This window comes from Zonotrichia albicollis, chromosome Z (genome assembly GCF_047830755.1).
Source record: "Zonotrichia albicollis isolate bZonAlb1 chromosome Z, bZonAlb1.hap1, whole genome shotgun sequence".
Classification (NCBI taxonomy): domain Eukaryota; kingdom Metazoa; phylum Chordata; class Aves; order Passeriformes; family Passerellidae; genus Zonotrichia; species Zonotrichia albicollis.
This window is the reverse complement of record NC_133860.1, coordinates 81417987-81434164: the sequence shown is the minus strand read 5'-3', so window position 1 is coordinate 81434164 and position 16178 is coordinate 81417987.

Sequence of the window (16178 nt, the reverse complement as noted above, 5' to 3'; positions counted from 1 at the left end):
ACAGTTGTACTAAGATCTAAACTTCTGCAGACTCAAAATAAAATCTCTTACTAGTTGTTTTGTCAGACACAGCTAATCGTATGTACTCATTACTCGAACTGCTATTCTTTGCTTTGGAATTGCACAGAGAAATTAAAATTTCATAAAATCAATTTTCATTGCACATGCAAGTAGTTGTACTGAGTCTTTCAGAAGAAAAACCCCCACAAAAAATCAGCAGGTTGTTGGTTAACCAAATAACATATTTCTGCCTCTAATAATGACATTTTATTTTTAAAGTGCATATTTCACATATCAGAAGTAGATATAAATATGCTAATAATTCTTTTTAGTGCTGTGTTCACAGGAGCTTTTACACTGTGAAATCAGTTTAAATATGTCAGATTCTAACACATAACACTTAAAGCCTATTTCTTTTCAATAGTTATAGCAACCTGATTTATATAAAAATTAATATTAAAATAGGGTAAAATACTGAGGGGTTTTTTTTCTTTTTTTTAAGAGTGTTTCCCAGCTTTACTTTTAGAAATATTGAATCAGTAAACAGACACATTGATAAAAAATTCAATTTTTCATCATTTGGAACTTAAGGCAGCAACACAGAAGAAGAACAGGCATAAAGAGATGAGTTCAAAGTAAATCCACAGCAATTTCAAAGTTGACACCACTAAGCAGATCAAATTAGAATGTGCAAACAAAAACTTTCCACAAAGCTATTTATTTTCTCCAGAATTTCCCTCTTTCCTCCAGTACTTCACCCCTCTTCCTCTGCACACTAAAACCAGAGAAGCTGATAAAACATAGAGAAACACCTTCCTTTTGAATTGGTTAAAATATTGATTAAAATATTTTATTTTTCTGTAGCCGTTCCTTATGTAAAAGTACTTAATAAGCTTAATAGGTTTTTTACAATGCTTTTCAAAACCAAATTTAGTTGTCTGAAAAGTTATGAGAATTTTCTCTGACAATTTTTCCATTCTTGTTTGATTTGCCTTAACTTTATAACTTGTTTTTACCTTGTAAGAGACCAAAACCACAGTGTTTAGAGCTTGCATATTTCCATTTGTTGCTCTTAGCTCATTTTTATTTTTGTTATAAAAAAAAATCTGACTCTTAATCCTAGAGATTATTCAGAGAGTCTGAGAGAGAAACCAGTGAATTACAGTGACGGCCAATTATCTTTTTTATATATTTGTTGAACCCATCAGCCTCCTAATCAATTTTCCAGTTGTCCTGATGGGATTGGAATAAAAGATTTCTGTGGCGAGAATGAAAAGTTTGGACTTCTAAATGTTATTTATCAGAAAAATACACAAAAAAAAAAGGAGAAAATAAAAGAGAAAAAAAATCCTGAAATACAAGAAAGGAGAAAATAAAAGAGAAAAAAAAATCCTGAAATACAAGAAAGGAGAAAATAAAAGAGAAAAAAAATCCTGGAATTCAAGAAAGCAAATGTTTCAATGATTTAGGATGCCTCTGTAGGTGCCAGGATCAAGTCTTCTGTGCTCTGGCAGCCCCACTCTGGTCCTAAAAGCACACAAAAGCAGCTGTGGCCCACCAAATATGACAGCGTTCCTGATCTTGAAATAGAAAAGCAGAGGTGTTAAATGCCAGCCTGTCCTGCCCAGCTGAAATGCAAGGAATGTTAATAAACATCACCACATGATCACCTCAGCCTGGAGAAAGGACGAAGGGAATGCCAGAGGCAGGTGCATGGGAGTGTGTTCACACATCCTGCTCCGAGTGCATTTTTTAACATTAAATTGTACTCACAGGACCATTTGGCTTGGAAAAGACCTCCAAGGTCATCCAGTCCAACCTTTGAGTTGGTGTGGAGGACCAGGTTCAACTGGAAGAAACGGGAAAGCTGGTGAGTACGGAGGAAAAATCAATTTACACCTTCCTCATCACCTTTCCTTCTCTTCTCCTCACTGCTTGACCATCAGTATAACCCAAACATTAAAACCACAGAATCACAAAACCCTTGAGGTTGGAAAAGACCCCCAAGACCACCCTGTGTCCCATGCCCACCTTGTCCCCAGCCCAGAGCTCCGAGTGCCACCTCCAGGTGCCGCCTGCAGGGCTGGGCACTCCAAACCCCCCTGGGCAGTGCCAGGGCAGCTCCTGAGCCCCCTTTCCATTCCCTTCCCAAGTCTGTTCTCTTCTCTGGCCATGCCCCCCAATCTCCTGTCAGGGGTGGCCTTTCCCAGCTTTCCAGCCCCTTAATCCCAGCCTGGAGTGTTCCGTGGGGTTGTTGTGTTCCCATCACTGTGCTTTTCCAAAAGAAATAACTTCCCCTGCTCATATGGTCTTTGCTGCTTGTGCAACATCTCTTCAACCTCTTCAGCCAGTTGTGGAACTCAAGAAATGGCAAGCAACACAAAGTACAGCCAAATTCTATCTAGAATAATTTTCACCTCAATCTAAAGATGAGCACACGACCCACGCCAGATCTTCAACAGTCGTGGCAGGATGTCACTCTGTGGTTTTGGATTTTATTTTTGTGTTCTGGGTTGAGTTTTTTGTTGATTTGGTTGGTTTTTGTTGTTGCTGTTGAGGGTTTTGTTGCCTTTTTTTTGTTTTAACATTTGTTTTGTTTAAATTTAATTTTGAAGTGAAATTTTTTTAGAGACCATGACCATACCAGTACAAAGTGCTTTGCAGGGAAAGGTTTTTATTTTGTTTTGTTATGTTCAAAATCACAGGTTATGCTATTTCTCAAGCCATTTCCACTCTCACACTTACTGTCCAGAAATTATAAACACATGTCAAGCACTTGTGCCAAAAAGACAGCAATCAGAACAAAAATCTTCTAGATTAGAAGTTCCGAAGCACTTTCACCTGAAAATAGCAGTCACCTATTGCTGAAATAAATAAATAAAATCGGAGTTTAACTTTCAGGTCATTTTAGTTGACATAAAAAACAGACAGCTGCTGCCAGAAAGGAGGAGAAATACTGTATAATGTGCAATTCTGACCTGCTACTGTGTGGAGACAATAAATGTGGGCCCCCACTGGGAAGTTTTCAGGGAGATGCATCTTTAGGATAGGAAAACAAAAAAACCTTTAAGAAGCACCTTTGAGTGATATAACTAATCATGGTGTGTTCTGGGAATGTGAATGTCAACATGCATTCAGGAGGCAATATTATTAATATTTCTTTTATACCCACACAAAATGTTGTTATCATTTTGGTAGCATTCAAAACCACATAATCACGGAGCATTATATGCGGTGCTTTTTATTAAGAGCTCTGGGAATCGGGGTATTACCCAAATCTGATTCCGACCATACATCCGAAATGATCATATTTTATACTCTACCATTATATAACTTTCATGTTAATAATTAAACTTATATTGTTCTATTGTATACATAAATTTAGCCCCTCTCTGAATTTCCAGCATAGTTTCTCATTATTCTTCTTATGGTTATATAATAATTACATTTAATTACTAAACAATCATCACATCTAACAATTATATAATTTATCATACTGCTTACGCAGGTGCAGTTGATCTGGGAAAGCACAAAGCCTAACATTTTAGATTCTATCTTTAACTCTTTCCAGGGCTCCACTATCAATTTCTCAGTAAATGAATCTGATATGTGACTCTTTTGGTGGGTTACTGACTACATCAATGCTTTGTGGAGATATTAAAATTTTCTCTGTTCATCCAACACTCAGCTATTGGCAAAATCTGAACTAAATAGCCCCAAACTGCTGTAATCCCTCTTCCCTGACTGTCAGTTTATCACAGGATGGATTTTTCCTGCAGGCAACTCTCCTCAGTGGCATTGAGCTGTGAGGATGAGGGTTGTGCTGGATCCCTGTCCGGTTTTCTCGGCTGTTTGAGGGGCCTGGAAAGGCCCGAAGTGGCCTTGGGGCAGCCCGCGTATCGAAGGACGAGAAGAGGCTTCTGTTCTTCTTTCAGTTTTTATGTTTATTAATTGTTTATCTAAAAGATGTTCTTTCAGCCGAACAGAGATCTGCTCAGCAGTCAGCCATGGGCACACTGTCTGCCCTCCGGGGCAGCCACATATCTTTATACCCATTGTTACGTGTACAATATTTATCATTTTTCCCCAATACCATTTATTCTCATTGCTGGGTGCACTCTCAGTAATAACCAATCCAAAAGTGCCACCATGGCCAAAGAAGATGGAGGAGAAGAGGAAGAAGAAGGAGGACAGGACACACCCCAATTCCTCCATCTTACTTCTCTAAACCCCCCTGTACATAAATCCTAAACCCTGTGTCTCACCCTCTAATTAACTAATCCCTTCACCATTCACCCCGGTGAAGCCCTCCTGTCCTCATACAGGTGTCGTCTCCTGTGTAGGATCAAAGTCCAGACACTTCTGGCAACATTCCAGGACTCCCGAGCCCCCCAAGGTGGTCTCGGTGGCTCAGCACCTCAGGACTGAGATCCTGAGATCCGACAGATCCCCTTCCTAAGGACCAGAAAAATCTGAGGCTGCACTCTCACAGTGAGACGCTTCAGCAGGAAATGGTTTATTCATTTCCGGGCTGACTTCATTCTGTGTGACACGTGCCACGGATTGGCTTGCCGTAATCGTTTATTGTGCAATCCTTACCAAAGTAATTCCACTGGTAGCCTTTAGGAAAGAGAAATAAATAAAGAAATGATCCCTTTCCCAATCTGCTCAGAGAAAGGAGAAAGCACACACTTTCTATTGACATTTTCTTGGGGTTTCTTTTCACATGCTTCCTAATATCTGGGTCTCCAGGGACCCTCTGAACCTTTCAGTCTGTCATGACATCCTTTTCTTACTGCTTGACATGCTCTAAGGTCTGTATTCAACACCTTCTTTTCTTGCCCCCTCTCCCTTCTGCAGAGCTTGATCCTTTCTAATTTTTTGCCGGGATGTTTTTGCATTGAATGCAACCACAAATTATTAATTAAACACTAATTACAAATCTTTTATGCTTTGAAATTATTTACACAGGTGTTAAGAAGCCTGGGAAAGTCATGGTTGTTGCAATGTCTCCTCCCTCCTCCATCTCCTATCTTGGGGCTGTTCAAAGCATGCCTGTAAGAGTACAAATTACCAAAAAAACGGAGTAATGTGCAATGGAGAAGTTGAAAAACAGCAAGAAAGATAAGTTTCAAGGCTCTGTTGTCGTTTTGTGGGTTTTTTTGTTTGGTTCTTTTTTTTTTTTCCTTTTTTTTTTAACTTTTTAGTTTTGTTTTGTTGGTGTTTTGGTGCTTCTGGTGGTTTTTGTTGGGTTTGTGTTTTTTTGTTGTTTGCTTCACTATTTGTGTGAGTTTTTGTTGTTTGGTGTGTTTGGGGTTTTTTTTTTTTTTGTGGGGGGTGGGAGAGTTTGGGTTTTCTTTGTTGGTTGGCTGGTTGGTTGGTGTTTTTTGGTTTTTCCCTTGGTTGGCTGACTGATTGGTTGTTTTGGGGGTTTTATTTTGTTTGGTTTGCAGTCCCCAGCTCCATTTCTGAGGATTTACATCATCACAGGAAGACTGTACAGTTCAGTGAGAATATTCCTTACTCGTAGCTGATGTTTGCCCATCACAATGAGGAAGGAGAAACAGTACTAGAGAAATTTGGCCAAAAGTGACCAGTTACAAGACTACCTTTTAGTCCTGCCTCTGTTCAGAGTTACAACCTTCAATATCTAGAGTTTCCTGACATCTGAGTCATTGTTCCCTACACTGGTGGAGGCACAGGCAAACCCATCTGTATTTGGTCACGCAATTTTCAAATTATTCAATATTTATTGCATTTGGCTAGTGCCAAATGTAATAAATTAAATAATAATAATACTAGTACTAAAAAAATATTAAATAATAACACTAATAATAACTACACTCTGGTTACCATTTCAGTTTGCAACCACTCAAAAAAAAAATCAAATATGATTCTTTAAAATAACATTTATTCCCTCTGGCACAATGCTTTTCTTCTCCATAGCCAGTACTATCTTCATACTTTCTTTGTCTACAAAAGCAACTGCATGTCCTGAATATTTTTGAGATATTTGCCATATTTTCTTCCAAGATTTTAGCCAGCTTATGTGGCAATGTTCATTTGCCTACATCCAGAGAGAAATTATGTCAGGAGAAGCTCACATTCAGATCCTTGTTGTGTTGTGTTGATATACTTTGATATATTTTCCTCTAACCATTTCAGTAAATGCTTTTGGGGAAGCTAGTAAGTAAACAACTCCTGTCCAAATCTCATAATACTCAGACCTGATCAAACAAATCTTCAAGACTTTTTTTTCCCCTACCCAATTCAGGAAATAACTGATTTCCGGGCAACTTCCCAAAATCAGCAATATCTTTGTTTGCAAACACACAACTTCCAGTGAATTTTAAAATTTCAGATGTGTTTGAATAAAACAAAATATAATTCATTTTCTTATAATGAAAGAATTAATACATGTTCTTTTAATCCATTTCATAACAAAAAATAAACCAAAAAAAGATGCATTTTTGAGTGTCTTAGAGAAAAAAAATCTCCAGTGACACAATATTTTGGACTATATTCCTATTTTTTTATTTTCATTCTAGAAACATGCAACTTTGAACTCTCAGTTGGAAAAGAAAAACCCTTGACTGCGCTCAGGTTAATTTTTTTTATTAAAGAGTGTTCTGACAGCTCATTCTGAATATTGTTCTCCTTGCAAATTGAGACAATTTGACAATGTAACAAGATTGTCCCAAAGCCAAGGAATTTTGGTACTTAAGAAGTTTCAGAAGAATGTATCAGTTTCTCACTTTGTAAATTCCTGAATCCTAGCTAGGCTTGTGAGAAGAGCGAGGAAAAGGCAAGGTTGTGAAGACTGTGATGAAGGGACGAGAACTTCTCAATAAAATGTGAGAAACAAACTGTTAATATTTTTAAAAAAAGATCCTTGACCCATTGGATTTATAATGAATAATGAACAACCTTGTTAATTTACAGACTTGTTCCAATTTTAAATCACATGCAGTACAACCAGAAATTGAATTCCTTTCATTAATATTTCATTAAAAATTAAATGTAGTAAAGACATTTAGACCTCTGGATATTTTTTAATGATATTTTAAAACAAACATTTTAATTCCCTACACCAACATACCTAAAAAAAGCCAACTGCCACATACTGCCACTGTTACATAAATCCTAATGCTGCACTCTATACAGAGCTATTCACAGCAGTAGTTTAATAATGATCTATTAAACATTTCCACCTCAGTAAGTGTTAGAAACATATTTAAGATGGCACATGAAATACTACTTCAAAATTAATAGAATGAGCATTTATACTCATATGATTTATTATAATGAAGTTGAAACCACCTGTTTTACTGAACCTTTTGTGATCACTGTTTGCAGGTGATGATACACATTCTCTTCTCCTAAACACTTGAAATATGTAAGATTAAGACTGTGTAGAATTTCATAGTCTAAATTGCATTATATAAACTATTTATGCCCTGAAGTCAATCTGACATGAGTATTAATTGGAGAAACAATGATTTGCTTCTGCTGTGGCATTTTGAAATGTTTAAAAACTCATGGAGAAATGATACCTTGTACTGTCACCAATTATTTTTATAATACAGTAAATACTGCCTGAAAATTTCAGTTTTGGTCCACGACAAATAATTGGAGAAGTTAAAACTAAAAAAACACAGGTCATTTTGTCAAGTTCTTCCTCGTTCACTGTTTTCATCATTCTCTGTTGCAGATGGGCCACAGCTGTGTCTGCTTGTTGAATGATTTGTAGCCATAAACTCCTCGTGTTTTCCTCCTCTCTGAGAAATCCACAGCAGCATTAACCAAAGCTTCATTCTAAATAAGCTGCTTCAGCAGTGAAATAGCATCATGAGAGGTTGTTGTGACAGCCCTGAGGGACAGGTGGCATCCAGAGGGACCTGGACACCCACAGGGGATCCCATGGGGATCTCAGGAGGCTGAACCAGGCCAGGGATGGTGCGGCCCCCGGGTCAGGGCAGCCCCGGGCTGGATCCAGGCTGGGCTGAGCAGAGGGAGCAGCCCTGGAGGAGCCCTGGGGGTGCTGTGGGGCAGGGCTGGGACCCCAAAGCCTGAGCTGGGCTGGGACCCCAAAGTCTGGGCTGGGACCCCAAAGACTGTGCCAGGCCCAGAGCCCAGAGCCCAGAGCCCCGTGCCGGGCCCAGCCCAGCGGGGGCAGCAGCGCAGGGGCCATTCTGCCCCTCTGCCCCTCAGGCAGAGCCCACCTGCAGAGCTGCCCCAGCCCTGGGCCAGCCCAGCAAGGAGCTGCAGCTGCTGCGGCCAGGCCAGAGGAGGCTCCAGCACGGGCACAGGGATGGAGCAGCTCTGCCGGCAGCAAAGGTGCCACGGCTGCCATCGCTCACCCGGGCACCAGAAGCTTTGGGCTGAGCTCAGGGCGGCCTCGCAGGGCCCCGAGGGGCCGCGGCAAAGATGGACACGGACAATTGCCGAGGGCCGCGGGGACGGCAGCCGGGGAATGGCTGCCGGTGCCAGAGGGCAGGGCTGGCTGGGATCTTGGCAATGAGGAATTGTTCCCTGGCAGGGTGGGCAGGCCCTGGCACAGGGTGCCCAGAGCAGCTGGGGCTGCCCCTGCATCCCTGGCACTGCCTGAGGCCGGGCTGGACACTGGGACAGTGGGAGGTGTCCCTGCCATGGCAGGGTGGCACTGGATGGGGTTTAGGGTCCCTTCCAACCCAAACCATTCCATGATTCTTTGATTCTGTATCCCAATATATGTTTTCAGGACTCATTTCCTAGATGCTATATTGTGAACTCTTGCGAAAAGTCAAGAGTTTTTTTGACTTCTACACCCTTCTCAAAGGAGATCGATCGCATTTGAAGTCCTGTCTCATGTTTGAAATTTATGTCTCTGGACCACCATGTTCTTGGGCTTTTTTCCACCCACATGAGAGGCTTTAAACACCGCATTAAGTTTTCTGGGTTTAGTCATCCCCTCCCTTCTGAGTGAGCTTCTTTTTAGATGTTGGTACTATTTTTTTATTCTAGTTATCAGCATGTGTTTGGTAAAACATGATAGACACAATGGCAACGGAATCAAGCAAATAGAATTTCCTGCAAAATTGGAGTCTCACACCTCACTGGTGATATTCATGGCTCAGGGACAGCTTTGTTTCCTATCTTCTGTCCCCACCTGTTTGGCTGGTTGGTTGCTCTTGTTCTTGTAACAACTACAACAGTTCCTGGCTCACCAGAGCCATTCCTGTACTCTCAGGCAGTTCCCCTGGAGCCAGATTGAATTTCTTCAGCAGAACAGTTCTGCTTCAAATCCCCTAATACTGGTAAAGAAAATAGTACATAAGGCACTCTATTTTTTCTCCATTTTTTCTTTAGTAAATGTAGTTGCACTGCAGGGAGGAAAAAAGTTGGTATACATCACAGAAAGTACATTTTAAAGTTGATTTGGTTTTGGTTTTTTTTGTCCCTTGGCATACCTTCATAAGTGTAACATTTCGTTTCCTCTTAATTGAGCTTGAATAAAAATAGGTTGAAAATATAATGGCTATGCATGTTTATATATTTATTTATTTATTTATTTATACATATCTAACATATATATGTTGATCTATAGATATAGATACATAGGTATATATAGATATATATTTTTATTTATATATATACATATATATATAATATTTAATTTTATATGTATGTATGTATGTATGTGTGTGTGTATATATATAAAAACTCTTTCCAGGGCTGTTCCTTGTCTGTTGAAAATGATTGCTGAAGGGAGTAACACAGTGAAATGAAGTAAGATGAAATAACTTCTTAAATGAAAATTATAGTAATTTCAGTGACCAAGTGACAGTGGGATTGAGCTGAGATTATGGTCATGCAGCCTGCTTTAAGTTTGTTATTTTGACTAATTGAAGGAAATAGTTAGAAAATAGGTTCAGAGTTATAACTATGGCAAACAGTACTAATGGTTAATATAATTTTGTGACTAGAATTAATTCTGTGTTAGTCAAAGGGATGTTTTGCTAGTTTACTTTCAGTACTGCCTTGATATTTTACAAAATAATGGAAAACAGGAAAATATTTTAAAAATTCATGAGGACCTCTCTTGAAAAAAGGAAAGTATCATTAAAGAATTCAAACAATATAATCTGTACAAATTATACTGTATCATACCATCCTTCACAAAACCCTATTCAATCAGTTCAGTTACATCATTCCATCATCATTAATGGTCCATTACCTTTACTGTGTTTTCAAACCACTGGTTTCAAGCAGCCCAACTTCATTATTGGAAAAATCTCTTTTTTAAGTCATCTTCATCACCCAGCTTAGCACATTCCAATCTGACACATTAACACATCAGAAAGCTTTATTGCCTTATTATCCAACTAGCAGGAAGGAAAAAAAAATGTAATTCACACATCCATAGGATGAATTAAGTCTAATGGTGTGAACTCCCTGCTAGGAAAACCTCTCAAGGCACTCAGCTCCCTACTGCTAAAATCTTTCACACGCCCAACAGTTGTTAACATTAGAGATCAAACTAATCATGAGTTTCCTCATCAGAACCTCTCCTCAAAATTATCTAAATATCTTATATCCTTGTTTGTGGTTTTTTAATATAAACAGTAAGAAGGAAGGAGGTACCTTTGTTCAGAGGGCAGTGTAGACTGACCTGAACAGCAGGACTATGTAAAGCAAGAAAAGAGAAGAAAGAAAGCAAGAAAGCAAGAAAGAGAAGAAAGAAAAAAGCAAGAAAAGTTCTCAGATGTGGTGGCAAGATGCCTTGGGTTGAGTATCTTGAACCAAGCTCTGAGAACACTTCAGCATCTAGTCCTACATTTAAAAAAAAAAAAACAAAAACAACAACAACAACAACCAAAAAAAAAACCAAAACAAAAACAAAAAAAAAAAAACCAAAAAAACCAAAAAAACAGGGCAGGATTTTTGATTGTTTACTGTTATGAATAGTCAGGAAGCTGGCAAAGTTGATAATTTACTATGACAGTTGAAGACAATTTAGTAGAATTTATCCTAGCTGCCATTGTGTGGATTCTTTCTGAAGGGGAAAGGGCAAGTGTCTGCTGACTCCCCTAGAGTGCCACCCTCACTGTCCCCCTGTATTTTGAGATCTTTCTGTCATTTTCCCCTATATTCTCCCTGTATTTTCACCTCCCATCACATATATTAAGGCATTTGGTATTTAACTTTGCCTCCTCGCCTTCTTCTTCCTTCCCTTCCCCTTATCTTCTCTTTCATCCTATTCCCACACTTCATTTCATGCAATCCATTCCCATCAGTTCCCTAGCTAGGAAAATATCCTTTTAAGCCCTTTTACAGCCAGATGCTGTGTGTATCAAGAACTGCAGTCAAACAGAACTTGCCTCAGCCCTGTTGTTAAAATACCACGAATTTCCTGTACAGAAAACTAGGGCAGAAAGCAGAAGGAACATTTCTCTTTTGGTACTCCTTTGCTGCTTGTTGGTTTTTTTAATCCTAATGCTCCTTATATTGCTCGTGACTAATGTTACCAATACTCTGCAAAAATGTCATTGTTTCTGAAAAAGAAGAATAAATTGGTTCCCTCCTGATTGACATACAAATTTTAAAAGTGGCAAGTTTTTAGCTCCAGTAAAATATTTTATTGTAGATTTCTTCCTTTTTTTTTTTTCCATCTATTTTGTAGATTTCTTATTTACACACCAATACAATCAATTTTCTGCTTTCTATATATATGTGTAGGCCATGGAAGAGGCATCATTCCTGACACATAGGCTGTAATTTATTGTACAAAAACAAATTAAAATCAGTGTCTCCCAGTTTGAATTTGTATCTTCTCATGTGACCTTTACTGAATATGTTCCACAGCTTCTGATGGAATAAATGCTCAGATGCTGCCTGAAGAAACAGATCCCAAATCACCCCAGAGCTCCTTCACTGATGAAGGAGAACATGGGAACCATTGATAAGTGGCAGACCTTGTTATAGAAGTTTCAAGTTTAGCAAAGTAAAAATAAAAGACAAAAAAACCCCAAGAAAAACAAAAACAAAAAAAGAAAAATACGCAGCAATGCTAGTGGTATCTCATACGCAGGCTTACAACATTGAAAAATTTATTACTTGAATATATTTACACTTTGGACAGCAAAATGTATTCTTAGTAGTATTTTTTTCCATGCTTCCTCCAGTCCTACCTCTCTCAACTGTACCAAAATCACACAGGACCATCTGAATAACTAAATCAGGAGAGCTTAATATGTCAGTGTTTTCATAGAAATAATGTAATTTTTTTTAATGGTTGACCTTTTACTGTTGAAGGCACAAGGCTTTCAAACAGTTTTAATTTTTCTTTCTGTTCACACAGTTTTCATGAATAAAATTCAAGATGGACAAAACAGTTAACTAACCTGTGTGCCAAAACTATCAATTCTTAAAAAAAAAAATCTGAAAACAGGATGGTTGAAGGCTGGGAAGAAGTAGAGGGAAAGAGATGGGGAAATACACAATATTTTGTATGGAATTATATCAGATTTATGCATTTCCATAGCAGTAACTGTCCCAGAGCTTTGGGAGCTGCTCAGTTTCTGGATCCCCAGGACAGCATTGCATTTCCTGTATTCAAAAACATCCTCAATGCTCATTGTCCCATCTTTTTGATCTGATTTCCACAAGAATAAAACATAAGCCTCCGGGCTGGAAAAAGCAGAAAGTCAGGAAAAAACATACAGATCCTGATTTTGATTTCTTTTTCAAACTAGAGTAATGAATGTCAGTGGTATGGGACTGGAGAGGGAAAACTGGTCTGGCAGGAGCCTTCTCCTAAACCAAAAACTTTAATTAGTTTGAATTTGTAAAGATCACCTCCAGTCTCCCACCAGATTTTCTAAAACACTTAAAATTCAACTTTCCATGGGGTGGAACCTTCACCTCTACCACCTCTTTCCCACATGTGTTCTCTTAAACTCCAGCTGCACATTTTAAACTACAGGCAAGATGTGACAGCACATGAAATTTATTTAGCAAGTTGGACTTTTTGAATAAAGTGACTTTTTGAGGAAGGACCTGAAATTTGTATTGCCGTGTGAAATAAAATTGCAGTACTTCGAATTCCTCCATCAGCAAGATTTCTAATAAGCCACGTTGGAATTTTGTGATAGGAATTAGTTAATTCTTTCTCTGTTATATAATTGCTGTTCCTCCAGGCTTCTAGAAAGCACATCTCTTTTTAAAAATTATCTTTAAAATGTGCATTTGCAGTTAAGTACAAAGAGTCACTACACAGAATGTCAGAAAGCAACGAAGATGTGATATTTGTTGGAATCCATAAAGTTAGAAGGTTTTTAGGAAATGGTTAAAAAAGTATAGGCCTCAGACTGAAGTTTTGTTAGCATTGCAAATACAGCAGGAAAGTTTCCCAAGCAGTAGAGCATACGTGACAAATGACAATAGGCCTCTGTAGAATTGGCTTAAGGATGGCAACAAGGTTATTTAATGTATATCTTTAGAAGATTAGCATGAATAGAGCTCTGTTCTTTGTCTCTTATGAACCAGTCTTTGTTTTAACTACCATTACGTGTGTTTTATAAGACTGGATAGAATGCTTGTCAATATGTGTTGCTCTATGTATAATTGGCTGAAATCTAGGCTGAGATTCTGTAATACTCCACCTCCCTGGCATTCCCTGTGGATCAGCGAGCTGTTAACATCCTGTCTCCATTGTCTAACAATGTCTTGAGACTGATGTGCTGAAAATAATAAAAAAAAGCTCTTCACTGGTCTGGTTTGTCCAGTGTTGTCCATATTTGAACGTAGTTGCCGCGGCAAGTGGTTTCTTTTTTTTAAGACGTTGGTTCCTGACACAATTGGACATATATTTTCCCATATATACCTGACCTCCGCAATATTGTCGATATTCAGAGGTTTCTTTTTGTGTGATTGATGGTCAGAGGTTTCTTCTGTTGGATGACAAATACACAGCCCATGAGCAGTGGGTTTTTGTGTTACTCATAGCATAGCCAACACCTCAGTGATGCAAAGCTTTCAGGGGTACCAAAAGGTGGGATAGAATTCAATTACCATGCCTGGCATCCTTGGTCATGATGAAAACTGGGAGCACCCAGTTCTGTGGGAGAAACTGCAAACTTCCTTCAGGTGTAAGGTTTAACAGGAGCAGCTGCAATGTGCAGCATGAACATAAAGCTCTTTTTTTTTTGCCTGGGGATTTAGTCTTGAACAAGCTGGTAGCTTGGATCTTTGGGGAGAAACATAGTTTATTTCAGTGTATGCTAAAAAATCTGTGAGAGCTTCACCCCAGGTGGAGAGCATTCACCTCAGCAATGGGTAGCAGGGAGGATTGTGTTGATATTTGTTTCTTTTTCCATTGGGGATTTTTTTGATGGAGGAAGAAGTGCCTACAAAATTTATTATTTTTTATTAAAGAGCAACCATGTGGGGGACGAGTCTGCAAGCAGAACATAAGTTTCTGGAGGCATTTTAAATCTTGAATCTTCTTCTTTCTTATATAAGAAACTTATTATTTAATATCCCTGAGCAACTAGGCTACAGATTTTTACTTCTTATATGAAGTGATGTTTAGTTCAGCTTTATAAAATTAAAAGAAGAATCCCATAAAAGGCATAAAGTGTATGCAATAATACATCTGGAGCTTTAGTTGGCCTTGTTCCATCTTATGTTTCATCAGCAACAGCAAACCAGAAACTTGATGGCCACTTTAAAGACCGATAATTGATTAAGTATAAGAGGTAATGCATATAATGCCAGGAGGAAAGATAGGCACAGAAAACTTTGGGCATGGACAGATGGGCTTCTAAATAGGGTTCTTATGGGGATAACATTGCTCTAGAGCTGTTTTTTTAATCTCTATGGGAGAGCTTTAAAAATAAGAGAGGTGAAGCTGTGTTTCTGCATCAAAATATTTCAATTGCTCTATGCTGTATTCTGAAGTGAGCATGGAGGTTGAATCAAACACCATGTGAAAATGATTTTGTGACAAACTGAGACCTCAGGCACAGTAAAAAATCAGAGTAAGGGTTTTAAACTGGTACAAATTAACAAATGCAATTGGGATAAACACTAAACTTCACTATATCTGGATTTTCTCCTTTAATTCTCTTGAAATTTGGATTGCTGGGTTGGGAGTGGGTGTCCATATTTTTGTGTACAAAGTAAGATGTACTTGAAGCAAGAAATTACCAGAAAATAGCTTAAATGAGTTGCTGTGTTGTGTTATGATATGGAAGACTGAAGTGTTAAAAGGAGCTTTTTTATGTCTTTTACAATCCAAACCATTCCATGGCTCCATGATAGAAACAAAAAAAGATAAAAGATGACATGAAGAAAGACAATTTGCCAGGAATACATTAAAGGACCTAGAGAAAGTCATTTTCCTCTCTCTCCTCAGTTTCATGTCCTATGGGACACTTTAATCCATGTTTATTTCTCAATATGGAGCTACATTTCTGTCATAAAAAACACAGTGGCAGTGTGTCATGAAAGGAATGTCTGAGAGGTTAATGTCTGCTTCCATTTGAGCAGAGCAAATGAACACTCATTTAAAGGCCCAGAAAACCAAACCAAACCAGATTTAAAGGCCCAGAAAACCAAACCAAACCAAACCAGAACAAAAAAACCCAAAAGACCAAAACATAAAATCAAAAAAAACCAAAAACAAAAGGTCAAACAAACAAACAAAAACCCCCAACAAACAAAACAAAAAGCAAACCACACACATGAACAAAAAAAAAAAAAAAAAAAAAAGTGATGCTTGTTCCTAAGGCTCTTTCTTCAGCTTTAAAAGTGGACTTCTTAAACCAACAATTTTTGAAAAGCAATATTTCAATATTTCAATAGAAGCAATATGGGGATGATAGTTACAGGGGAAAAAAAATGGCCCCTCTAAACTAAACCAGCTAATCTGTTTCAATGTTTTTCAAAGGATGTAGGTGGAAATTTATAGGTTCTTACATTTCCTTGTTCTTGTATTTCCACTCATGGGCTAAGGTGAGGCAATCTCTGCAGATGCCTATCACTTTCTGGCTTTTTAGTAAGCTGGGATTTATTGAGATGAAAGTGACTGGGAGAGATGTATTTTCTGCTGAATTTGAAGTGAGATAAATGTGTGTGTATATATATATATATATAAATTCTCTGACCTTCGGAATATTTGACTGCTCAATGATGTA